The sequence below is a fragment of the Nomascus leucogenys genome, chromosome 1a (assembly GCF_006542625.1).
Source record: "Nomascus leucogenys isolate Asia chromosome 1a, Asia_NLE_v1, whole genome shotgun sequence".
Taxonomy (NCBI): domain Eukaryota; kingdom Metazoa; phylum Chordata; class Mammalia; order Primates; family Hylobatidae; genus Nomascus; species Nomascus leucogenys.
In genome coordinates, this window is record NC_044381.1 from 16232572 (window position 1) to 16258365 (window position 25794).

Genomic DNA, 25794 nt, shown 5'->3' on the forward strand with positions numbered 1-25794 from the left:
GATAGGAATTAAATTTATAAATATATTATAAATTTAATTATATATACATTTCTATATTACATATTATATAGAATATATAAACAGAAATATATATATTTAATTATATATAATTATATATGATATAGAAAAATATATATTTATATATAAATTTGAGGAAAATTTAGGTCTTTACTAGGTTGAGTTTTCTAACCCTTGAACACAGTATATCTGTTAATTTAGTTCTTTCATTTCTTTGATTGCCATTTTGTAGTGTTCAGCCTACAAGTCCCACACATGTTTTGTTAGATTTACAACTAAGTATTTTATTTTTTGGAGTGATTGTTTTAATTTCAGTGTTCATTGCTAGATATAGAAATACAGTTGATTTCTTACAGTTTAGCTTGTGTCTCAGACCTTGCTGAACTGACCAATTAAGTTTAGAAGGTTTTTTTTCTTTTTCTTTTCCTTTCTCTATTTTTTGCAGATCTGTTGGGATCTTCTACATAAACAGTTATGTTATCTGTAAATAGGGATAACAAATACACTCTGTGTGATTTCAATATTTTTCAGTTTTCTGAGGGCTTTTCTGGCCCAGGATATGGTCTATCTTATAGATGTTACTTGGGTGCTTTAAAAGATTGTATGTTCTGCTTTTTGTTGGATGGAATATTCAATAAATGTCAATTAGATCCTTCTAGATGATGGTGTTGTTGAGTTCTTTTTTTTTCTTTTTGTGTAAAGATAGGGTCTCACTATATTGCCCAGGCTGGTCTCAAACTCCTGAGCTCAAGTGATCCTCCCACCTCGGCCTCCCAAAATGCTGGGATTACAAGCACGAGCCACTGCACCTGGCCAGAATTTTTTTTTTTTTCTTTTTTTGGGTACCAAATTTCTTTATTTGAAGGAATGGTACAAATCAAAGAACTTAAGCAGATGTTTTGATACAACATATAGAAAAGGTAAAGGAAACCCCAACATGCATGCACTGCCTTGGTGACCAGGGAAGTCACCCCACAGCTATGGGGAAATTAGCCTGAGGCTTACCTTTCATTATCACTGTCTCCCAGAGTGTGCTTGTCAAAGAGATATTCTGCCAAGCCAGATTCAGGTGCTCCCATCTTGCACAGGTTGGTCATGTGGTCACCCAATTCTTTGATGGCTTCCGCCTGCTCATTCAGGGAGTGTGTCTCAATGAAGTCACACAAATGGGGGTCATTTTTGTCAGTGGCCAGTTTGTGCAGTTCCAGTAGTGTCTGATTCACATTTTTTTCCAAATGTAATGGACACTCCATTGCATTCAGCCCACTCTCCCTATCATCGTAGTCTGGTTTCTTGATATCCTGAAGAAAGATTCGGTCACCTCCTTGGTTCTGCAGCTTCATCAGTTTCTCAGCATGTTCCCTCTCCTCATGAGATTGGTGAAGAAAGTATTTGGCAAAGTTCTTCAAAGCCACATCATCGAGGTCAAAGTAGTAAGACATGGACAGGTAAAAGTAGGAGGTGTAGAGCTCCAGGTTGATCTGGCGGTTGATGGCGACCTCTGAGTCCTGGTGGTAGTTCTGGCGCACCTGTGAGGTGGAAGAGGTCGTCATGGCAGCGACTAAGGAGAGCAGTGGCCGCAGCTGCGCGGCGCTGGAGCGGCTGCGGGGGCCTTGGGGCAGTCCCAGGGCGCAGTGAAGAGGTGACGGAGGGCCGGCTATTGGGGCTGGCCGGGGCGGGGTTCCATCCAAGCACTGTTGAAGCAGGAAACCCCGACGACTCTCGACGAAGAACGTCTCTTTTTTTTTTGAAATGGAGTCTCACTCTGTCACCCAGGCTGGAGGGCAGTGGGCACAGATCTTGGCTTACTGCAACCTCTGCCTCCCAGGTTGAAGCAATTCTCCTGCCTCAGCCTCCCAAGTAGCTGGGACTACAAGTGCGTGTCACCACACCTGGCTAATTTTTTGTATTAATCCCAGCTACTCAGGAGGCTGAGGCAGGAGAATCGCTTGAACACAGGAGGTGGAGGTTGAAGTGAGCCAAGAAAGTGCCATTGCACTCCAGCCTGGGCGACAGAGCAAGACTGTCTCCAAAAAAAAGATCCCTGTAGCCCCAAACCTACACTACAAATAGGCTATGCTTGGTCATTCCTAAGGGCAATAAAAGCTTTCCTCTAGAGTTGAGAAGAGGGTCAGAAAGGTAAAACCAAGAAAAAAAGTGAAAAGAAAAAGGAAGCATTTTTGTTGAAGGCATAGAGCAACTAGTCTGAGATCTATATACTCTCTTGTCTTCTTGAACTCCACTCTGAAATCTTCTTGGTGTTTGAGACAGGGCAGCAACATGTTCTCCTCTAAGAAACCCATATTATATCTAATTCCTGTCTATTTGGAAACATTGTCTGTCCCATTTTATAAAATTCCTAGGTAAGGCCCTGGCCTTAGACAGGGAACTCCTTTACTATCTTCTGAACTATAGCATGTAGTATTAGTCTGACTTTTCAGGCCTCTTAGAAAGCATAACAGGCCGGGCGCGGTGGCTCACGCTTGTAATCTCAGCACTTTGGGAGGCCGAGGCGGGCGGATCACGAGGTCAGGAGATCGAGACCACGGTGAAACCCCGTCTCTACTAAAAATACAAAAAAAATTAGCCGGGCGTGGTGGCGGTCGCCTGTAGTCCCAGCTACTCGGAGAGGCTGAGGCAGGAGAATGGCGGAGCTTGCAGTGAGCCGAGATTGCGCCACTGCACTCCGGCCTGGGCGACAGAGCGAGACTCCGTCTCAAAAAAAAAAAAAGAAAGCATAACATGAAGAGCCTTTGTGTAGAAGAAAGCAGTCAAAAATTCCCCTTCAGTTTTTAGGTTTTGAACTCAAATCAAGGCCCAGGTTTCCTCCTTATTGAATTAAATTATTTAAAGATGTTTAGGGGGTGGGGAATGGAAATTTGTTGATGAAAATGAACCTTAGGTGATATCAGGGCCTATCCTGAAAGCAGGCATCGGTTGGTCAAGATAACTATATGTGTCCAATATGCTAGTAGCAGTTAGTTTTTGTCCCATCAATTTAACACTAGGTGCAAGGGAGCAACCTTGTTTTTGGTGATAATACCCCTATGGAGTTACCCCTATGTTGTCAGATGGTGAGGTAATATTTTGCAATGTTTCATAAGTGTCGTTTGGTGTCAAGAAATTATATTTGTGATAAAGAAATCACCAGGTAGGTCTAAAGCAAAAAACGGCTGGGTGCAGTGGCTCATGCCTGTAATCCCAGCACTTTGGGAGGCCAAGGCAGGAGGCCTTGCATGCCACTGCACTCCATCCTGGGCGACAAAGTGGGACCTTGTCTCAGAAACAAAAACAAAAACAAAAACAAAAAAAAGCAAACACAAAAAGGCTTGGGGAGGCCGGGTGCTGTGGCTCACGCCTGTAATCCCAGCACTTTGGGAGGCCGAGGAGGGTGGATCACGAGGTCAGGAGATCGAGACCAGCTACTCGGTAGGCTGAGGCAGGAGTATGGTGTGAACCCAGGAGGCTGAGCTTGCAGTGAGCTGAGATCGTGCCACTGCACTCCAGCCTGGGTGACAGAGCGAGACTGTCTCAAAATAATAATAATAATAATAATAAGGCTTGTGCTTAAGCCCACTAGTGTGCCTTTCTTGTAAGATCAGTAAAAGTGAAATTATCTTTGAATACACCTCATCTGTTTAAAAATCCTTTCCAGGATTGATTTCTTTTGGTTGCAAAAGCTGGCTCCTGCAAGAGTTTTCTACAATGAGTTTGTCAAACTGCAAAGTCTGTAGGCACAGTTCTCCACAAGACTGCCTTTACTTCAGATAACAGCTGCAAGTTTGGGGGTTCCCAGGGCAACTCTCACTTCTGACCAGCTGGCTATAAATTCAGGGGTTCCCACAACCACTCTCAGGTTTGATAATTCACTAAAAAGTTTCACTGAACTCACTAAAAGTTGTATATGTATTATAATTTTATTACAGCAAAAAGATATAAATTAGAATCATCCAAAAGAAGAGATGTATCAGGTGACATCTGGAAGGGATCCAAATGCAGAGCTTCCATTGTCCTCAGGGATGTGTTACCTACCCAGGATCAAAGTGTGAAAATAATCAAGGCATGTTGCCAGCCAGGGAAACTCACCCAAGTTTCAGTTCCCAGAGTTTTTATTGAGGTTTCATTATGCAGGGATGATTGATTGAATCATTGTGCATGTGGTTGAATTGAATCTCCAGCCCCTCTTTCTCAAAGGTCAAGCTGATATCACATGGCTCAAAGTTCCAACTTGATCTGAAAGTCTTGGGTGGAAATGGTCTCCTCATGATCTTGTGGTTTCTGGCCCATAGGGCTTTCTTGTAACTTAAGGATGAGTAAATCTCTTTACTTGAGAGAAATGGTTGTAAGCATCAACACCCCAGAATTTTGTTGTAGTGTTAGATGTTTATAGTAACTTATATGGGTTCTTTTCATCAAGGCTTAAGGGCTATTTTTCTCTGAGGTCTCTTCCACAAGATAAAAAATATAAGAACATCATCAAAATAGAAGACAGTCGAATGATTTCTTGAGGGGTAACAGAAAATTAATATATAAGCATATAGTCAATGATTATCCTGGGAATAGGAGCATATGAAAAGAAGGAGACTCCAGGGCTTTTAAATTTGTGCCACAAGGTATATTACAGTGGTCCCTGATCGACAAAGACATAGGAACTTAATAACCTGATACAAAATCTTTTTGGAGACAATTATTGTACCAATATTTGTACATGAAAAAACTATATTTCTAAGATATGTCAAGCAGGGACCAGAGAGGAAACAGAAACCACATCAGTTTTTTGAGCAGGGAAAGTTTAATATAAAGAATTATTAACTAGCAGGAGGTGAGTGAATTCAAAAAGGAGTAAACAAGGACTCTAAAGAATCCAGAAGCAGCAAGTGCAGAAAAACAGTGCATCCCTCTAGGCTGAGAAGAATGAACGATAAAGAGGAGAAAGGGCTCCTCTCAGCAACCACCACCCCAGGGCTGAGATTCAGACCTCTTCAAAGAAGACATTTTTTTTTTTTTTTCAGACGGAGTCTCGCTCTTAATGCCCAGGCTGGAGGGCAGTGGCGCGATCTCGGCTCACTACTGCCTCCGCCTCCCAGATTCAAGCGATTCTCCTGCCCCAGCCTCCTGAGTAGCTGGGATTGCGCCACCACGCCTGGCTAATTTTTGTTTTTTTAGTAGGACGGGGTTTCACCATGTTGGCTAGGCTTGTCTCGAACTCCTGACCTCAGATGATCCGCCCCCTTCGGCCTCCCAGAGTGCTGAGATTACAGGCGTGAGCCACCGCGCCCCGGCCAGGAGACATGTTTACTACAAACACAGCCACACAGCCTGGCAATGGTGAAGATACTTGCTAGAGGGGCCTATAAAAGTGATTCACCACTGCTAGTGGGGATAGGCAGGCTGGGCCAGTCTGCAGAAAGGGTCAGCTGTTGCCAGAGGATATAGGTAGCTGGACCTGGTCTAAAGTCGCCTTAAGAAGAGGGACTATATAGACTGAGGGCACAGCTAGAGCTACTTTGTTAGGCTCGTGTATTGAAGACTAAAAATAAGAGGGCTGGAGCCCAACCGAAAAGTGTCTTTCCGCCGCCGTGGCCATGCAGTGTCACTCTAGCGCCCTCTGTCGATGAACCATAACTTTTTATCTGTTGGCAAAAAAATGATTATAGGGTTCGGGACTGATCATGAATCAGGGCAAAATAGTGTAGATTTGCAATGGAGCGATGATATTAAATTGGTAACTAGCACATAAGCATTCACAATCATGAAACAATATTAATAATTTTTTTATTCCAAATTTTATTTTATTTCAAATTTTATTTCCAAATGTATTCCAATTTTTTTTTTTTTTTTTAGACGGACTCTTGCTCTGTCACCCAGGCTGGAGTGCAATGGCGTGATCTCGGCTCACTGCAACCTCTGCCTCCCGAGTTCAAGCGATTCTCCTCTGCCTCAGCCTCCTGAGTAGCTGGGACTACAGGCTCGCCCCACCATGCCCAACTAATTTTTGTATTTTTAGTAGAGACAGGCTTTCACCATGTTGGCCAGGTTGGTGTCAAACTCCTGACCATAGGTGATCCTCTCGCCTCAGCCTCCCAAAATGCTGGGATTACAGGTGTGAGCCACCGGGCCTGGCCACACATAATTAAAATTTAGAGAATGCCACACATGCCTAATTATTTCTACTATTTTTCTTTTATAAATTGAGAAACTGACTCTGGCTGAACTGGTGGCTATTCCAGTAAATTCAAAGAAAGTTTTGATTTATAAGAGAACTTTACAGGCCAGGCATGGTGGCTAACTACATCTGTAGTCCCAGCACTTTGGGAGGCCGAGGCGGGTGGATCGCTTGAGCTCAGGAGTTCGAAACCGGTCTTGGCAACATAGTGAAACTCCATGTCTACTAAAAAATACAAAAATTAGCAGACGTGGTGGTGCACGCCTGCGGTCCCAGCTACTCGGGAGGCTGAGGCAGGAGGATTGCTTGAGCCCAGGAGGCAGAGGTTGCAGTGAGCTGAGATCACACCACTGCACTCCAGCCTGGGTGACAGAGCAAGACCCTGTCTCAAAAGAAAAGAAAATAATAAAATTAAAAATAAAAAATTAAAAAAAAAGAAAAGAAAACTTTACAGTCTGATTATTCTGAATTAGGGAACTGAATTTGGAACAGACATAATCAAGAAGAGTTGTCAGAGGACATTAGACATACGCATAAGCCATTTTATTCAAAGGCTATACATGGTTGTAACAAATAGGAAACACAAAGATAAATAATAGTGATTACTAGTAATTTTTATTTTTATTTTATTTTATTTTTTTTGAGATGGAGTCTCAGTCTGTCACCCAGGCTGGAGTGCAGTGGCATGATCTCGGCTCACGGCAACCTCCACCAACTGGGTTCAAGCGATTCTCCTGCCTCAGCCTCCTGAATAGGTGGGATTACAGGCGCATGCCACCATGCCCAGCTAATTTTTGTATTTTTTTAGTAGAGATGGGGGTTTCACCATGTTGGTCAGGCTGGTCTCGAACTCCTGACTTCGTGATCTGCCCATCTTGGCCTCCCAAAGTGCTGGGATTACAGTCATAAGCCACCGCTCCCGGCCCTTGATTCCTACTCATCTAACTTTAAAAAATTCCTTGCCAAAATGATTCCATCATGTTTAAGAAGTCTAGAGAGTTAACAGAATATTTTGGGAATAAAAAAGAATTTCTGTTTATCTGACCATGAATAACTAGGTTGTTACGGGAAGAAAACGCAGATCTTAATTTTACTTTTTGTTTTCAACCCATATTAAAATTTACAGTAAAGGATATGTAAGCCCTCAAATTTGTCTTTCGTCTTTTAAATTTTTATTTATTTATTTATTTTATTTTATTTTTTTGAGACGGAGTCTGCTATACATGGTCGTAACAAATAGGAAACTCAACGATAAATAATAGTGATTACTAGTAATTTTTATTTTTGTTTTATTTTATTTTATTTTTATTTTTATTTTTATTTTGCAGGCTGGAGTGCAGTGGTGCAATCTCGGCTCACTGCAAGCTCCGCCTCCCAGGTTCACACCATTCTCCTGCCTCAGCCTCCCAAGTAGCTGGGACTACAGGCGCCTGCCACCATGCCTGGCTAATTTTTTGTATTTTTCGTAGAGACGGGGTTTCACCGTGTTAGCCAGGATGGTCTCGATCTCCTGACCTGGTGATCCGCTTGCTTCGGCCTCCCAAAGTGCTGGGATTACAGGCGTGAGCCACTGTACCCGGCTAAAATTTTAAATAATTCTTTCGAATTTATTTTTATGTAACTCTATAGATATGCATTGAGACATAGACAAATATGTAAATATGCCAGCAAGTGATTAAACTAAGGCTTTAAATTGTAGCTTTAAAATATATTTAACTTAAAAAAAGCATATTTAACTTAAAAAAAATTTAACTTCATCAACATATTAAATAAAACAATGTATATATTATGTTATTAAATAAACATCTTTATAAACTGCAATGATACCCTTAAAAAACAGATCGGCATACCTTATTTATTGTTTTGAATGCATACTCCTATTTCTGTTTAACGGTTCTCATTATTACAAACTGTAACCAAAGTAATCTATTATGAATTTTTCAGACACAAGATAAATTAAAAGGTAGAATACCAAGAACTATATTGCTAATGCTTTTTCCTTTGAACAAATAAATATTACTTTAATACATTTTAAGGTGGCTGAATAATATATATGCATAAGTAAAGGCACATATATATACATATATGTAATCATTAAAAAAGATTTGCACATCTTGCTAATCTATAGCCAGTGCATACATTAAATTAAGGTGTAAGATTATTTATTTATTTAATTTTTTGTGAGGGGTCTCCCTCTGTCACCCAGCCTGGAGCGCAGTGGCGCAATCTCGGCTCATTGCAACCTCCGCTTCCCTGACTCAAGTGATCCTCCCACATCAGCTTCTGGAGTAGCTGGGACCACAGGTGCATGCCACCATACCAGGTTAATCTGTTTTGAATTTTGGTAGAGACGAGGTTGTGCCACATTGCCCAGGCTGGTCTCGAACCCCCGAGCTCAAGCAATCCACCTGCCTCGGCCTCCCAAAGAGCTGGGACTACAGGCTGAGTCACCGTGCCCGGCCTAGAAATAATTTAAAGTTATGCTTAGTGTTCAATGTTTTGTTTTCTTTTTTATGTAAAATGATTTGGCGCTTGAACTCATGAGGCAGAGGTTGCAGTGAGCCAAGATCACGCCACTGCATTCCAGAGTGCCTGGGCAACAGAGTGAGACTCAGTCTCCAAAAAAATAAATAAATAAATAAGTAAAATAAAATAATTTGAGTAATTACAGTATATTTGTTAATAAATTTATTTTAATATTAGTTTAATGTCTTAAAGTTGATTAAAAATCTGGAAATTAAAATTTAGTTCAGGCCATTGAGTTCTTATTATTTGTACTGTAAGAATCCATGAGCTGGCCAGGCACGGTGGCTCACGCCTGTAATCTCAGCCCTTTGGGAGGCCCAGACGGGCGGATCATGAGGTCAGAAGATCGAGACCATCCTGGCTAACACGGTGAAACCCCGTCTAAAAATACAAAAAATTCTCCGGGCGTGGTGGCGGGCGCCTGTAGTCCCAGCTACTCAGGAGGCTGAGGCAGGAGAATGGCATGAACCTGGGAGGCAGAGCTTGCAGTGAGCCGAGATCGCACCACTGCACTCCAGACTGTGTGACTGAGCGAGACTCTGTCTCAAAAAAAAAAAAAAAAAAAAGAATCCAAGAGCCTGTGCTCAGTGACTCATGCCTGCAATTCTGCAATTCGAGCACTTTGGGAAGCTGAGAATGGCTTGAGCTCAGGAGTTTGAGATCAGCCTGGGCAACAAATTGAGAACCCCCATCTCTACAAAAATAAAAACTAAAATAAATAGAAAATTAAAATATTTTAAAAATTCATTTAATTTTTCTTAATTCAAGAATTTTAATTCTTGATAAATCTATTATTTCATTCAGCTAAATACAATTTCTTTTTTGTAATCTTAAACCATCTGTGAAAATGATAACTTACTGGGCCGATAGGATATTAATCCTACCTTAGTAGAAATTTTAGAAGTTTAAATGAGAAACGAAACGCAAATCTTGTATTAAATAAAATATTGGGTCAACATTTTTATTTTCTGAAAAAGTCAGGGAGAAGGCATAAAGTTGGTTTTAAGCTAAAATTTTATCACTATAAAATGTTCAAAGAATCATCTATTTATCAGTAATATTACATAGACTTCTAAAATTATTAAAAAACCCCTCAGTATTTACATATAAAACATTTTCAGAAAAAAGACTTTTGAACTCATCGTGCCAGGAACTCTAAGTATCTAGCTTTTTTTCTTGTCTAGGTATCATGGCCATTACCTAAACCTACCTCAGTAGTTCTTTGCGATGAGGAAATTAGGAAAGGGCCTTTAATAGGGTGATTTTTCAGGTGAATTTTGCTTGTAAGAAACTTATTGGGATAGTTGGATTGTTGAGAAGAGGAAGATATCAAGGCAAGTTTTAAAGAGAAAGCTGTTAGTCTTGGTAAATAAATTGTTTAGCTGTTTCACAATCTTATCTTCGAGAAATATTTTCCAGAGCAAATAAGCTAGTTATTTTTGCTTGGCGTCAATATTATTTAACATAGGGAATGAAAGCATGTTTGTCCCCATGGTTGCAGGATTATGTTGGTTCCAGTTGTCACTTGTGTCCCCTCACTAAAATGCAAGCAATGTGAGAGCAGATATTTTTGTGTGTATTTTTCACTTTTCTATGCCCAGCACCTAAAACATCTAGCAAATAGTAGGTGTTGGGTAAATATTTGCTGAATGAATCTGAATTAATGGATGCATTAGAATAGCCAAGAACATTTTTAAAAAGTAAGGACAGACAATTTAGCAGTTAAAAGAGGTACTACAGTCGGGTGCAGTGGCTCATGCTTGAAATGTCAGCACTTTGGGAAGCCGAGGCAGGCAGACTGCTTGAGCTCAGAAGTTTGAGACCAGCCTTGGCAATATGGTGAAACCCTGTCTCTACTTGAAAAATGCAAAAATTAGCCGGGCTTGGGGGCCTGTGTCTGGAGTCCCAGATACTCAGGAGGCTGAGGTGGGAGGATAGCTTAGGCCAGGGAGGTCGAGGCTGTGGTAAGCTGAGATTGTGTTGCTGCACTACAGCCTGAATGACAGAGCAAGACCCTGTCTCAAAAAAAAAAAAAAAAAAAAAGTACTACAAAGGTACAGTAGTTAAAACAGTGCGGTATTGGAACATAGATCCATTGAACAGAATAAAAAATCCAGAAACACACACACACACGTCTATGAAACTTTCATTCCACTTTAAAGGAAACGTCAACCTTCTCAAGTATATGTGTTTTTTTGGTTGGGGGTCTTTGTTTCGAGAGAGGGTCTGGCTTCATCACCCAGGTTGGAATGCAGTGGCATGATCATTGCTCACCGCAACCTCCACCTCCAGGGCTAAAGCAATCCTCCTGCCTCAGTCTCCCAAGTAGCTGAGACTACAGGCATACACCACCACACCCAGCTAACATTTGTATTTTTAGTAGAGATGGGGTTTTGCCATGTAGGTCATTCTGGTCTTGAACTCTTAGACTCAAGGGATCTGCCCCCCTTGGCCTCTCAGACTGCTAGGATTTCATGGGTGAGCCACCGTGCCTAAACCAAGTATATGTTTTAAAAGGAGAGAAATTTTTCTCACAGTTGCTTCCAAGTTGACCACTGCTTCTCTGTCAGTGATCCCTCAATCCTTCTTTGGTTGTGCTGGTTACAATCTAGAACTCATTAATTGTGATTTCCTCTTACATCAATGCTGACAACTGCACAAAAGCTTCTATAGACTAAAAGAAGGTAACATGAGGCTGGCTTAGCTTGCTTCATAAATTGGTCCTCGCTTCCATCTACAGCTCCAATTATAAAGCTGTTAGTTGCTCTAAGAGGAGTTAATAACATGTGAAACTGTAGACCAGATGTGACTTTTCGCAAGGTTGGAAGCAAAGGTTCCCAAGAAGTTGTACACTGCCCGGGGCTCCATTATAGACTCACTTGGCTCTTAACTTTTCTCTTCATTCCTTAGGTCTACCCTCCTTTCTGTAATAGAGCTTCCTTTTTTGGAGAGGAAATTCCACCTTCTAACCACTGTTAGACGGTCTCACTGTAGGAGACATTCTCCTCTCCAGGAGTACGGTTCTTTAAATTTGAGTCATTTCTTCAAGAACAATGGCTCAGAGCAGTAACAAGGAAGTCTAAGGTAAGCTTTAGGAGATGAAGTCCTGTCTTGCAGTCCCATGCGGGCCAATAGCAAATTTGGACTTCTTTCAGATCTTCTCACGAGAGATAGCTGCACATGTCTTTTTAATTTTGTTTGGAAGTCTATTGGGTAGGTAACTGTTGGATTAGAAATATATACACTTAAATCACTCGAGGAGCCGGGCGCAGTGGCTCACGCCTGTAATCCCAGCAGTTTGGGAGGCTGAGGCGGGCGGATCACAAGGTCAGGAGATTGAGACCATCCTGGCTAACATGGTGAAACCCCGTCTCTACTAAAAATACAAAAAAATTAGCCAAGCCTGGTGGCGGGCGCCTGTAGTCCCAGCTACTCGGGAGGCTGAGGCAGGAGAATGGCGTGAACCTGGGAGGTGGAGTTAGCAGTGAGCCAAGATTGCGCCGCTGCGCTCCAGCCTGGGCAATAGACTGAGACTCCATCTCAATAAATAAATAAATAAATAAATAAATAAATCACTTGAGGATAAATACTGGAGAATGCTAGTTTAAACTTATAAGTAGGAAGAGAAACACTTTCCTATTGCCCGTAACTTGCAAGAACACCACTGCTTATATTGGAGTCATTACATTGTTATACATACTGATTTCAGTGTCTTTCTTCCACCATGGCCCTCACTCCTACTCCTTAATTTTTGCTTTTCAATTATACTCTGTTTAGACCCGCGAGGAGTAATAATAAATAGGCTCAATTCTTAACAATAGGCTTACGTAGACAATGTTACCCTGCCTGGTGAATCTTGGCTAGAGCATTTCAATTATTCATTGTAAGGTGATAAGCTAACGTCTTAGACTTGGTACAATTCTTCTCTCTAACTGGTGATGGCAGTGGTGGTGTAGTAGTGATTTCGTGCTTCCAGTTACATAAAAGTGTCATTTCTAGATGTTACTAAACTTCATTAATAATCAGATAAATGTAAATTAAAAGGACAACAGAATAACGATATATCACTTTTTGCTTATCAGATTGGAAAAGTTTCGATACTGAGAAAATATCTAGTGCAGAAGGAAGTGGACACTTTCCCCCAATGTTATTATTTGTTTAAGTTGATACAATCTTCCTGGAAGGTAACCTGGTAGTTTTTTTAAATAATTAAAACATCGTCAAATAGTGACTCCTCAAAAGCTCATTATAAAAACTGTTGATTAAGCAAAGTTAAGTGTATTAGATTTAGTTCATTAGGAAAGTATACCACATTGACTGAGCCTTAACGGTGTCTCAAAATAGAAAATTAGAGCCAATTACTTGTAGAGTTTTAGAGCTTGGGCTGAATACTTTCAGGGAATGTCAGAAATACGATGAGGATTGGGCACAGTTTATGATACAGTAGCTTGATATTGGTGGGCACAGTAAGGGAATTGTTGTAAATCATTTCTTTTCTTCTTCTTTTTTTTTTTTTGGTACAGGATGTCACTCTGTCAGCCACACTGTAGTTCAGTGGCTCTGTCACGGTTCACTGCAGCCTCAACCTGGGTCAAGCCATCCTCCCAACTCATCCTCCTAAATAGCTGGGACTACAGGCATGTGCTACCATGCCTGGTTAATTTTTGTATTTTTTGTAGAGATGAGATCTCATTATCTTGCCCAGGTTAGTCTTGAACTTCTAGGCTCAAGTGATCCCCCCTACTCAGCTTCCCAAAGTGTTAGAATTACAGGCATGAGCCACCATGCCCAGCTCTTTACTGTCATTTTTTTTTTTTACTATCATTTTAAAAAGACAAATATGGCTGGGCATGGTGGTTCACGCCTGTAATCCCAGCACTTTGGGAGACCAAGGCAGGCAGATCATGAGGTCAAGAGATTAAGACCATCCTGGCCAACATGGTGAAACCCCATCTCTACTAAAAAAAAAAAAAAAAAAAAAAAAAAAAAAATTAGCTGGGTGTGGTGGCGTGCGCCTGTAGTCCCAGCTACTCGGGAGGCTGAGGCAGAAGAATCACTTGAACCTGGGAGGCAGAAGTTGCAGTGAGCCGAGATTGCCCCACTGCACTGCAGCCTGGTGACAGAGCGAGACCCCATCTCAAAAAAAAAAAAAAAAAAAGACAAATATGTGAAATATACATAGACAGACAGTGTTTTATTTTTTAAATAAAAGGAATAAGTTAATAAACATCTAAATGACTGGATAAATTATGGGCATTTATAAAATAGGTCATTATGCAGCCATAAAAGGGTATTTTTTTTTCATATCGACATAGAAATGTCTATGCTTATTAAAAAGAAAAAGTATAGAATTACAATGCATATGTTAGCATTTGTTTGGCTTCAAGCGGTGATATGCCAGAGCTGGTTCATATTTGCTTGAGAGAGCACAGGGCTCTTGAGAGCCAAATGTGCACATTTCTTCACAAGTGCAGTCAAGCTTCATGTTGGTTGTTTAAAATTGGCCATAGCGAGAGTATTTATTTACATCAAGGAAGTCAGCACAGACTACAAATCAGGGGAACTTTTTCCCTCCCCCAGAGCTGGTTTACTAGCATGCCACTGGCTTCAAGTAACAGAAAACGTGACTAGCACAGGCTTAAACTCTAAGGCCATTTATTGCTTACTCCAAGGAGATCAGGGGAGATCAGCGGTGGTAGGCAGTTCAGGAAAGGGTCAGCAACTAATTATGTCATCGAGGATCAAGGCTGTTTTTATTCTTATCTCAGTAAATGTGCCCTTATATTTCATTGTTCAGAACTGTTCACATAGCCAACCCTAGCTACAAGGGAGCCTGGGAGGGCCAGGAGCTGGCAGCAGGAAACAGGATAGCCAAGAGTCGAACATGCATCTTCTGGAGTCGTACCTATAACTGCTACAAACAAATCAGGGTTTATCAGCAAGGGTGGGGTAGGGAATAGATAAGCAACTAGCAGCGTCTGCTACTAATGTGTATGTGTGTACATGTGAATAAATGTAGCAATAAATAAATAAATGCTTATTTTAAAAATATAGCTCGGTGTGGTGTCTCAAACCTGTAGTCCCAGCTACTTGGGAGACTGAGGTGGGAGAATCACTTGAGGCCAGGAGTTTGAGGCCAGCTTGGGTATCATAGTGAGACCCCCTATCTGTAAAAAGCAGAAGTATTTTTTGTTTTTGTTTTTGTTTTGAGACAGAGTCTTGCTCTTGTGACCCAGGCAGGAGTGTGATGTTGTGATCTTGGCTCATGCAAATTCTGCCTCCCAGGTTAAGCCATTCTTGTGCCTCAGCCTCCCAAGAAGCTGGGATTAATGTGTGTGCTACCACGCCCAGCTAACTTTTGCATTTTCAGTAGAGACAGGGTTTCTTCATATTGGCCAGACTGGTCTGGAACTCCTGGCCTCAAGTGATCCACCCACCTTGGCCTCCCAAAGTGCTGGGATTACAAGCATGAGCCACTGTGCCTGGCCAAAAATTAGATATTTATTTATACATCAAAATATCTATAAAGAAATAAAACACATTCTTGAATGTTTTTAGATCTGGAGTAGAGAGGTTGGACTTTGAGGATACGTTACATATTTTTATGTACATGTATTTTTATTTTTTAAAAAGACTTTAAGAGCAGTTTTAGGTTCACAGCAGAATTAAACAGAAAGCACTGAGATTTCTCATACACACCCTCCCCCACACATGCGCAACTTCCCCTGTTTTCAGCATCTTCTACCAGAGAGCTACATTTGTTGCAATCCATGAATCATCATAATCATAATCACCCAAAGTCTGTAGTTTACATTAGGGCTCACTCTTGGTGTTGTATATTCATGGGTTTAGACAAATTTATAATCCACCATTATAGGAGCATACAGAGCAGCTTTACTTGCGTAAAAATTGTTCGTGCTCTGCCTATTCATCCCTTCCCCTACCAACTCTTGGCAACCACTGATCTTCTTGCTTTCTTCCTAGTTTGATTTTCCAGAATGTCATACACAGGGTATACCTTGGAGACTTTGCAGGTTGAGCTCCAGACCACCATAGTAAAGCAAACATTGCAATACAGTGAGTCACACAAATATTTTGCTTTCCCAATGCGTATAAAAGTTATGTTCAGGAGATCGAGACCATGGTGAAACCCCGTCTCTACTAAAAATACAAAAAATTAGCCGGGCGTGGTGGCGGGTGCCTGTAGTCCCAGCTACTCGGAGAGGCTGAGGCAGGAGAATGGCGTGAACCTGGGAGGCGGAGCTTGCAGTGAGCCGAGATTGCGCCACTGAACTCCAGTCTGGGCGATAGAGTGAGACTTTGTCTCAAAAAAAAAAAAAAAAAAAAAAAAAGTTATGTTCACACTACTCTGTAGTCTAGTAAGTATGCAATAGGGATCTGGCAGTGGCTCATGCCTATAATCCTGACACTTTGGGAGGCTGAGGCAGGAGGATTACTTGAGCCCAGGAGTTTGAGATAAGCCTGGGTAACATGGTAAAACCCCATCTTTACAAAAAATACAAAAATAGACCTGGATGTAGTGGCACAAGCTTGCAGTCCCAGCTACTAAGGAGGCTGAGGTGGGAGGATTGCTGAAGCTCAAGAGGTCGAACCTGCAGTGAGCTGTGAGCATGCCATTGCACTTCAGACTGGGCAACAGAGCGAGACTCTGTCTCTACAAAAAAAATGGGTGTGGTGGTGCACACCTGTAGTACCAGCTACTTGAGAGGCTGAGGTGGGAGGACTGCTTGAGCCTGGGAGGACAAGGCTGCGGTGAGCGGTGATCGTGCCAATGCATTCCAGTCTGGGCAGCGATGTGAGACCCTATGTCAAAAAATAAAATAAAATAAATAAATAATAAATTCTTGTCATTTCAACAATGTTTACAGCATCTTCACCAGGAGCAGATTCCATCTCAAGAAACCACTTTCTGTGCTTGTTTCAGCAGCACATATACTAAAATTGGAATGATGTAGAGAAGATTAGCATGGCCCCTGTGCAAGGATGACATGCAAATTTGTGAAGTGTTCCACAGTTTTTGACAAATGGGATCTAATTAAACTAAAGAGCTTCTGCACAGCGAATGAAACTATCATCAGGGCAAACAGGCAACCTACAGAATGGGAGAAAATTTTTCCAATCTACCCAAGTGACAAAGGTCTAATATCCAGAATCTACAAGGAACTTAGCTTTACAAGAAAAAAAAACAAACAACTTCATCAAAAAGTGGGCAAAGAACATGAACAGACACTTCTTAAAAGAAGACATTTATGCAGCCAACAAACATGAAAAAAAGTTCAACGTCACTGATCATTACAGAAATACAAATCAAAAGCACAATGAGATACCATCTCATGCCAGGCAGAATGGCGATTATTAAAAAGTCAAGAAACAACAGATGCTGGTGAGGCTGCAGAGAAATAGGAATGTTTTTACACTATTGGTGGGAATGTAAATTAGTTCAACCACTGTGGAAGATAGTGTGGCAATTCCTTAAGGATCTAGAACCAGAAATACCATTTGACCCAGCAATCCCATTACTGGATATATACCCAAAGGAATATAAATCATTCTGTTATAAAGATACATGCACAGGTATGTTTATTGCAGCACTATTCACAATAGCAAAGACATGCAATCAACCTTAATACCCATCAATGATACACTGAATAAAGAAAATGTGGCACATAGACACCATGGAATACTACACAGCCATAAAAAGGAATGAGATCATGTCCTCTACAGGGACATGGATGAAGCTGGAAGCCATCATCCTCAGCAAACTAACACAGGACCAAAAAGCAGACACCGCATGTTCCCACTCGTAAGTGGGAGCTGAACAACAAGAACACATGGACACAGGGAGGGGAACAACACACACTGGGGCCTGTCGGGGGGCGGGGGGCAGGGGGCAGGGAGAGCATCAGGACAAATAGCTAATGTATGTGGGGCTTAATACCTAGGTGATGAGTTGATAGATGCAGCAAACCACCATGGCACACGTTTTTACCTATGTAACAAACTTGCACGTTCTGCACATGTGTCCTGGAACGTAACATAAAATAAAATTAAAAAGAAAAAAAAAGAAGCCACCTTTTTTGCTTATTCATGAGAAGCAACTCCTCATTTGTTTAAGTTTTATGAGACTGCAACAATTCAGTCACATTTTCAGGCATCACTTCTAATTCTAGTCCTCTTGCTATTTCTATCACCTCTGCAGTGATTTCCTCAACTGAAGAATTAAACCCCTGAAAGTCATCTATGAGGGTTGAAATAAACTTTTTTCAAACTCCTGTTAATGTTGACATTTTAGCTGGGTGCAGTGACTCATGCCTGTAATCTCAGCATTTTGGTACGCTGAGGTGGGAGGATCACTTGAGCCCAGGAGTTTGAGACCACCCTGGGCAATACATGAGAATTTGTCTCTAAAAAAAATTAAGAAACAATTAGCCAGGTGTGGTAGTGTGGTGTGTTCCTGTAATCCTAGCAACTGGGGAGGCTGAGGAAGGAGGATTGCTTGAGTGCAGGAGTTTCAGGCTGCAGTGAGCCGTGATCACACCACCACTGCACTCCAGCCTGGGCCACAAAGCAAGACCTTATCTCTCTCTCTCTCTCTCAATCTCACTCTTTTTTTTTTTTTTTTTTTTCTGAAACAGAGTCTTCCTCTGTTGCCCAGGCTGGAGTGCAATAGCATAATCTTGGCTCACTGCAACCTCCACTCCCCAGGATCAAGCCATTCTCTTGCCTCAGCCTCCCAAGTAGCTGGGACTACAGGCATGCATCACCACTGTGGGCTAATTTTTCTATTTTTAATAGAGACAGGGTTTTACCATGTTGGCCAGGCTGGTCTTGAACTCCTGACCTCAAGTGATCCACCTGCCCCTGCTTCAAGACCCTATCTCTTAAAAAAAAAAAAAGCTGACATTTTTGACCTCCTCCCATGAATCATACATGTTCTCACTGGCATCTAGAATGGTAAATTTTTTCCAGAAAGTTTTCAATTTACTTTGCCCAGATCCATCAGAAGAATCACTATCTATGGCAGCATAGTCTTAAGGAAATTTCTTTCTTTTCTTTTTTTTAAAATTAATTAATGAATTAATTTTTATTTTTTGAGATGGAGTCTCGCTCTGTAGCCCAGGCTGGAGTGCAGTGGCGCGATCTCGGCTCACTGCAAGCTCTGCCTCCCGAGTTCGTGCCATTCTCTTGCCTCAGCCTCCCGAGTAGCTGGGACTACAGGCGCCCACCACTACACCTGGCTAATTTTTTGTGTTTTTAGTAGAGGTGGGGTTTCACTGTGTTAGTCAGCATGGTTTCGATCTCCTGACCTCATGATCTGCCCGCCTCGGCCTCCCAAAGTGTTGGGATTACAGGCGTGAGCCACCGTGCCCGGCCTCTTTTTTTTTTGAGATGGAGTCTTGTTCTGTTTACCAGGCTGGAGTACAGTGGCACGATCTCAGCTCACTGCAACCTCCACCTCCCAGGTTAAAGTGATTCTCCTGCCTCAGCCTCCTGAGTAGTTGGGATTACAGGCATGCACCACCATGCCCAGCTAATTTTTGTATTTTTGGTAGAGATGGGGTTTCACCATGTTGGCCAGGCTGGTCTCAAACTCCTGACCTCAAGTGATCCACCCACCTCAGCCTCCCAAAGTGTTGAGATTACAGGCATGAGCCACCGCTCCTGGCCAAAATAGATTTCTTAAATAATAAGACTTGAAAGTCAAAATTCAGCTGGGCACAGTGGCTCATGCCTGTAATTCTCCTTTGGGAGGCCAAGGCAGGTGGAACACCTGAGGTCAGGAGTTCGAGACCAGCCTGGCCAATATAGCAAAACCCCGTCTCTACTAAAAATACAAAAATTAGCCAGGTGTGGTGGCGTGCGCCCGTAATCCCAGCTACTTGGGAGGCTGAGGCAGGAGAGTTGTTTGAACCCGGGGATGGAGGTTGCAGTGAGCTGAGGTCGTGCCACTTCACTCCAGCCTGGGCAGAAGAGCGAGACTCCGTCTCAAAAAAAAAAAAAAAAGTCAAAAATCTTCATTGATCCATGGGCTGCAGAATGGATGTTGTGTTAGCAGGCATGAAAACAGTATCAATCTCCCGGTACATAGCCATCAGAGCTCTTGGTTGACCAAGTGCACTGTCAATGAACAGTAATATTTTGAAAGTAATCTTTTTTTCTGAGCAGTAAGTCTCTACAGCGGGCTTAAAATACTCTGTAAACGTGCCATAAGAGATGTACTGTCATCCAGGCTTTGTTGTTTCATTAACAGAGCACAGGCAGAATAGATTAGTGTAATTTTTCTTTCTTTCTTTCTTTTTTTTTTTTTTTTTGAGACGGAGTTTCACTCCTATTGCCCAGGCTGGAGTGCAATGGTGTGATCTCTGCTCACTGCCACCTCTGTCTCCCGGGTTCAAGCGATTCTCATGCCTCAGCCTCCTATCTGGGATTACAGGTGTGCAACACCACGCCCGGCTAATTTTGTATTTTTAGTAGAGATGGGGTTTCTCTATGTTGGTCACGCTGGTCTCAAACTCCTGACCTCAGGTGATCCACCTGCCTTGGCCTCCCAAAGTGCTGGGATTACAGGCGTGAGCCACTGCGCCTGGCCAGATTAGCCCAATTTTTCAGGGTGCTAGGATTTTTGGAATGGTAAATAAGCACTGGCTTTAACTTAAATTACCAGCTGCATTGGTCCCTAACAAGAGTCAACTTGTTCTTTTAATCTCTGAAGCCAGGCATTCACTTCACCTCTGTAGGGATCATCTTCCGATAGAAGGCTGTTTTCTGTACATTGTAAATCTGTTGTTCAGAGTAGTCATCTTCATCAATGATCTTAGCTAGATCTTCTGGGTAACTTGTTGCAGCTGCTACATCAGCACTTGTTGGTTTACTTTGCACTTGAATGTTACAAAGAAGGCTCCTTTCTTTAAAACTTATGAACCAATTTCTGCTAGCTTCCAACTTTTCTTCTGCAGCTTCTTCACCTCTCTCAGCCTTCGCAGAATTTAAGAGAGTTTGGGTCTTACTCTGAATTAAGCTTTGGCCTAATTCAGGGAGTGTTGATGGTTTGATCTTCTACCTAGACACTACAACTTTCTTCATATCACTAATAAGGCTGTTTCACATTCTTACAATTTGTGTGTTCACTGGAGTCTCACCCTGTCACCAAGGCTAGACTCAAATTCCTTGCTTCCCATTTTAGCCTCCCAAAGGGCTGGCATTCTCCTGCCTCAGCCTCCCAAAGTGCTGGGATTACAGGCCTGAGCCATCACACCTGCCCTAATTTCCTTCAAGATCTTTTTCTTTGCATTAACACCTTGGCTACCATTTGGCGCAAGAGGCCTAGCTTTCAGCCTGTCTTGGATTTTGACATGGCTTCCTCACTAAGCTAATCATTTCTAGCTTTTGATTTAAAGTAGGAGAGGTGTGACTTCCTTTCACTTTAACGCTTAGAATCAGAAGTCATTGTAATTTGGAGGACACATTCAAACCATAGCAAATGTGAAACCGCTTAGTACAGCGCTTGGCACATATTATTTGTTTTTTTGTTTTTGTTTTTTTTTTTTTGAGACGGAGTCTTGCTCTGTCGCCCAGGCTGGAGTGCAGTGGCGCAGTCTCGGCTCACTGCAAGCTCCGCCTCCCAGGTTCACGCCATTCTCCTGACTCAGCCTCTCCGAGTAGCTGGGACTACAGGCGCGCACCACCACACCCAGCTAATTTTTTTGTATTTTTAGTAGACAAGGGGTTTCACTGTGGTCTTGATCTCCTGACCTCGTGATCCACCCGCCTCGGCCTCCCAAAGTGCTGGGATTACAAGCGTGAGCCACCGCGCCCGGCCATATTATTTGTTTAATAATGTTATTTGGCTAATAGTGGTGGTTCACGGCTATAATCCCAGCACTTTGGGAGGCCAAGGTGGGCGGATTACTTGAGATCAGCCTAGGCAACATAATGAAACCCTGTCTCTGAAAATAAAAAATATATAAATTTAAAAAACAAACACAAAATAATATTATCTGGATTTAAATCTTGTATATTAACCTATGTATCTTAATACTTTTAATACAAGCCCATGCCTACCTCTTATTACATTTATTCCCAAACATTTTGTGTTTTCTATTGCTAATGTAAGAATGAGAAGGAAGATTTATTGCGAGATCAGAAAAAGCAAGGCTGGAAAGGCGGGTAGGGAGATTAGGGCCCTTGACTGACAGCAGAAAATTTGGGTTTTATCCAGGCAGCAATTGAGGAGCCACCAAAAGAAATAATCAGTATAGTAACATAATCAGAGTTACGCTTTAGAAGGATATTTCCGTTTTAGCATATAGAAGGAGCATAGGACCAGAGCCACTGAGAGCAACAATTATGGCAAGGCCTTCAGTTCTACGAATTGATACCAAGGCAGCATAATAATCAAGAAGCTGTGGGGTGGGGGGTAGGGGGTGGGAGACTAGGGGAGGGATAGCATTAGGAAAAACACCTAATGTAGATGATGGGTTGATGGGTGCAGCAAACCACCATGGCACATGTATAGCAATGTAACAAACCTGCACATTCTGCACGTATACTCCAGAACTTAAAGTATAATTAAAAAAAAATAATCAAAACCTGGTATTTAAACCTTCTAGGGGAGGTTACAGAAGGGTCAAAAGAATGTGGCTCACCTGGTGCTTTAAAACTCTGAGGCTCACATACGTACAACCAGTTTATTACACTCCCCTAGTTTCATAAAGACACACGTGTTCTTAGACCTGCTTTTGATTTTTTTTCTATTTTTTTGATCCTCTCTTCTTATATATGCCGGTTTTAAAATGCTCTAGATGTTAATGGTCAACTTCTAAAAATGTCAAGAATTTGCACAGAAGGGGAAGGTGAGTGACTTGCATTGGGCCACAAGGAAGGTCCTAATTATGAGTGTCTCAATAGGAAGCAATACGGAAACAGACAAATGAAGTTGCTTAGTACTAAGTAGGCACAGAAAGAAGACATGAGGTTTAGAGAAAAAGTAGGAATCCTGCATGCAGGAAGTGAGAGCTTGAGAGAGAAAGACGCAAACAAAATTTTTAGGGTTTTTCTTGCCTGGGTGTCTAGGAGATTGGAAGTTTTATAAACAGGTGGAAGAGAGTTTAGAGGATTCCCACAAGAAGTTAGAAAGATAATTAAAATTTAGCTATATTAAATTAAGTATTGCCAGAAATTAGAGTGGCACTGTTCAAACTGGAGTTAAAAATTCAAAACCAGAGCTCAGGAGAGGTCAGAGATGGATATAAAGAGTTGAATATTGGGGATATGGAGTTCATACTTGCAGGAATGGATGACATCACTGAGGACGCTTATCTGGTACAAATGATGGGAAGGTTGAGGGCAGAAACTGAGAAAATATCACTTTGAGAGGCAGGAAGGGAAGAATGGTTTCCTGAGCAGCAGCAGAAAAGTTCAGAGAGTTGGAGAAACTATGGAGTGTAGAGTCTCACCTATGCTGGAGAGGCATCTGAGGATCAACATGTGTCAGCAAAGTCAAGGGTCTCAGATTTGCCAATGAGGTCACTACTGACTTTGGAAACTATTGGTAGAGTGGTGGGAATGAATGAATCTAATCATATCTCAAAAGGATTGGTAGAAAGAAGAGAAAGAAATGAAGTGATGTTGAGGCCAAAAGATAAGTGGGTAGGAGAACATCTCTTTATATAGCTTTTCTCAAGTAGTAGTAGCATGTTAAGCAAATAAAAGACAACAGAGAATCTCCACGCATTTTGAAATGGTCTGATTTGTTGTGTAATTTTTATATTTTTTCTGCTTAAAACCCTTCATTAGCTTCATTGCTCGATAAACTCCTAAGTATGATGTAGAAATTCTTCTGTGATCTGGGTTCTGCATATTTCTCTAGCCTCATCGCTCACACCTCCTTTGCACACACAGCTTTTTTCAGCTTTTCAAATGTCTGGTGCTGGTTCTTGTGCTGGTGTTTGCAGCTTCCATGTCTTCCTTCTAGTTCCTTGTTAGCTTCCTAAATCTTTAACGGTCTTCTTAAACTAAACTCAAAGTTCTTTTCTATGAATCATTTCTGGGTGCTCAGGGTTGATATCAACATTCCCCTGTATTTCTATCACCTAGCTCCATGTTGGGTACATAGTCTGTATTCTATAAATGCTGAATGAACAAATAAATGAAAATGGGTCTTCACATCACATCCATTTTTCATTTCAGAAGCATACAATATAGTACCTAGCATTTATTCTTGGGATACAATATTCACTTTTGTGATTTTGTTAAAACACAAATTTTTTTTTTTTTTTTGAGATGGAGTCTCATTCTGTCGCCCAGGCTGGAGTGCAGTGACACGATCTCGGCTCACTGCAAGCTCCGCCTCCCGGGTTCACGCCATTCTCCTGCCTCAGCCTCCCGAGTAGCTGGGACTACAAGCGCCCGCCACCACGCGCAGCTAATTTTTTTGTATTTTTAGTGGAGACAGGGTTTCACCTTGTTAGCCAGGATGGCCTCAGTCCCCTAACCTCATGATCCGCCCACCTCGGCCTCCCAAAGTGCTGGGATTACAGACGTGAGCCACCGCGCCGGGCCAACACAAATAAAATTTTAAGTAGCTCCAGCTACTCAGGAGGCTGAGGCAGGAGGATGGCTTGAGTCCTGAAAGTCGAGGCTGCAGTGAGGCGTGATTGTGCCACTGTACTTTAGCCTGGGCAACAGAGAACAACCCTTTTTCAAAAAAAAAAAAAAAAAGAGAGAAAGACAAAAAAGAAAATTTAAAAATATTATTTAAAGCTTGTAACATAAAAGTTCTAATCTCATTAGTCAGTTGTAATTTTCCATTTCATTTCTAAACGTTAGAGTGGGCTATTTTTTCCCTTTATTTCCTTTGGAGCAATTATCCTCTTTATGGCTCTAGTAAAAAGAATTAGGAACAGGCCTCCGTTTTAGATCTAAATGACTAAAATCAAACCAATTAAGGTGTCAGTGCTACAAGAATCAAGGAGGTTTTAATCTCAATTTGTGTTTGCATTTATGACCGTTGGCTCTCCCAAGGGAGAGAGGAGAAAAGAAGGCCCCTACACCTGGTTTCAGGTTGATTACAATCAACAGGGAACCAGTTTAGTATACAAGGCTCGTTTTGCATTAAACAGCTTTTTGTGCAGAGGAGGTGGTGGTGAAGATAAAAATCTTTGATCAAATCCTGCCAATTTACGTTGTTCTCTGGGAGAATAGGCTTTCAAAAGTTAAGGAACAGAAGAAGATTTGGTTTTCCAATCTCCCTTAGGCGGCAGCAGATTGTGAAGCAGCCACCGGGAGAAACCAAAGTATAAATTATCAAAAAGAGGACGGTGTGTGCGTGTGTGTGTATGTGTGTCTGTGTGTGTGAGAGAGACAGAGAGAGAGAGAGAGTGAGAGAAGCGAGGAAAGAGATAGGGAACACACATGCTAACCCTCCGAGGCGTTTACCACGCTGTGCCTGGTTATGTAATGTTGATAATGAAACGCACTGCAAGCAGCATCAATGCATTCTTCCAACCCTGCTCACCACCCCAAGCTGGGATACAATGGGGACGGGAAGAGGGGACACGAAGCCCTGTGCAGGCAGAGAGCTGTCCAGACAGAGGTAAACCAGGCAGCTGGGCAGAACCCGAGCCCAGAGAATTTCTCCCCAGGCCCCGGGACCAGCCCACGGTTGCTGTGGCTCTAAAGATGGGCAGAAGAACCAGTTTCAAAAAGCAGGATCTGGGATCCGACCTCTTAGGTTTTTATTCAGCAGGCAGGGAAAAGGGGTTAGAAGCTGGAAATTTGCATTTGCACTCGGCTCTGGCGACTTAGACAGGAACGCGGGCACCTCACGCTGAAAAGCCACAGCAGCGCGTAGGCAGGGCGCACCCTCGCGCGGCGACGCTGAGCTCCTGGAGCGGGAGCGCGTGCGGTCGCGAGCCCGCCGCTCCCCAGCAACGGCGCATGCGCCCGTTCGTCCCTCAGCGAAGGCGCGCTGCTTGGCGGGCGGGCTCTTCCAATCCGAGCCAGCGTTCTCGGAGTACGTATCCAGGAGCTGCAAGCTGAGGGCTGCGGGAGGCGGGAGGAAA

General features: G+C 42.3%; 1 non-coding gene and 1 pseudogene across 1 annotated transcript; one reads left to right on the plus strand and one right to left on the minus strand.

Annotated features, from left to right (window-relative positions):
* Window positions 1–851: 851 nt before the first annotated feature.
* LOC105738447 lies at window positions 852–25671 on the minus strand (annotated as a pseudogene).
* Window positions 16643–16749, plus strand: LOC115836250. Its single transcript, XR_004031211.1, has one exon. It is a non-coding gene; the product is annotated as a U6 spliceosomal RNA (small nuclear RNA).
* Window positions 25672–25794: the final 123 nt, after the last annotated feature.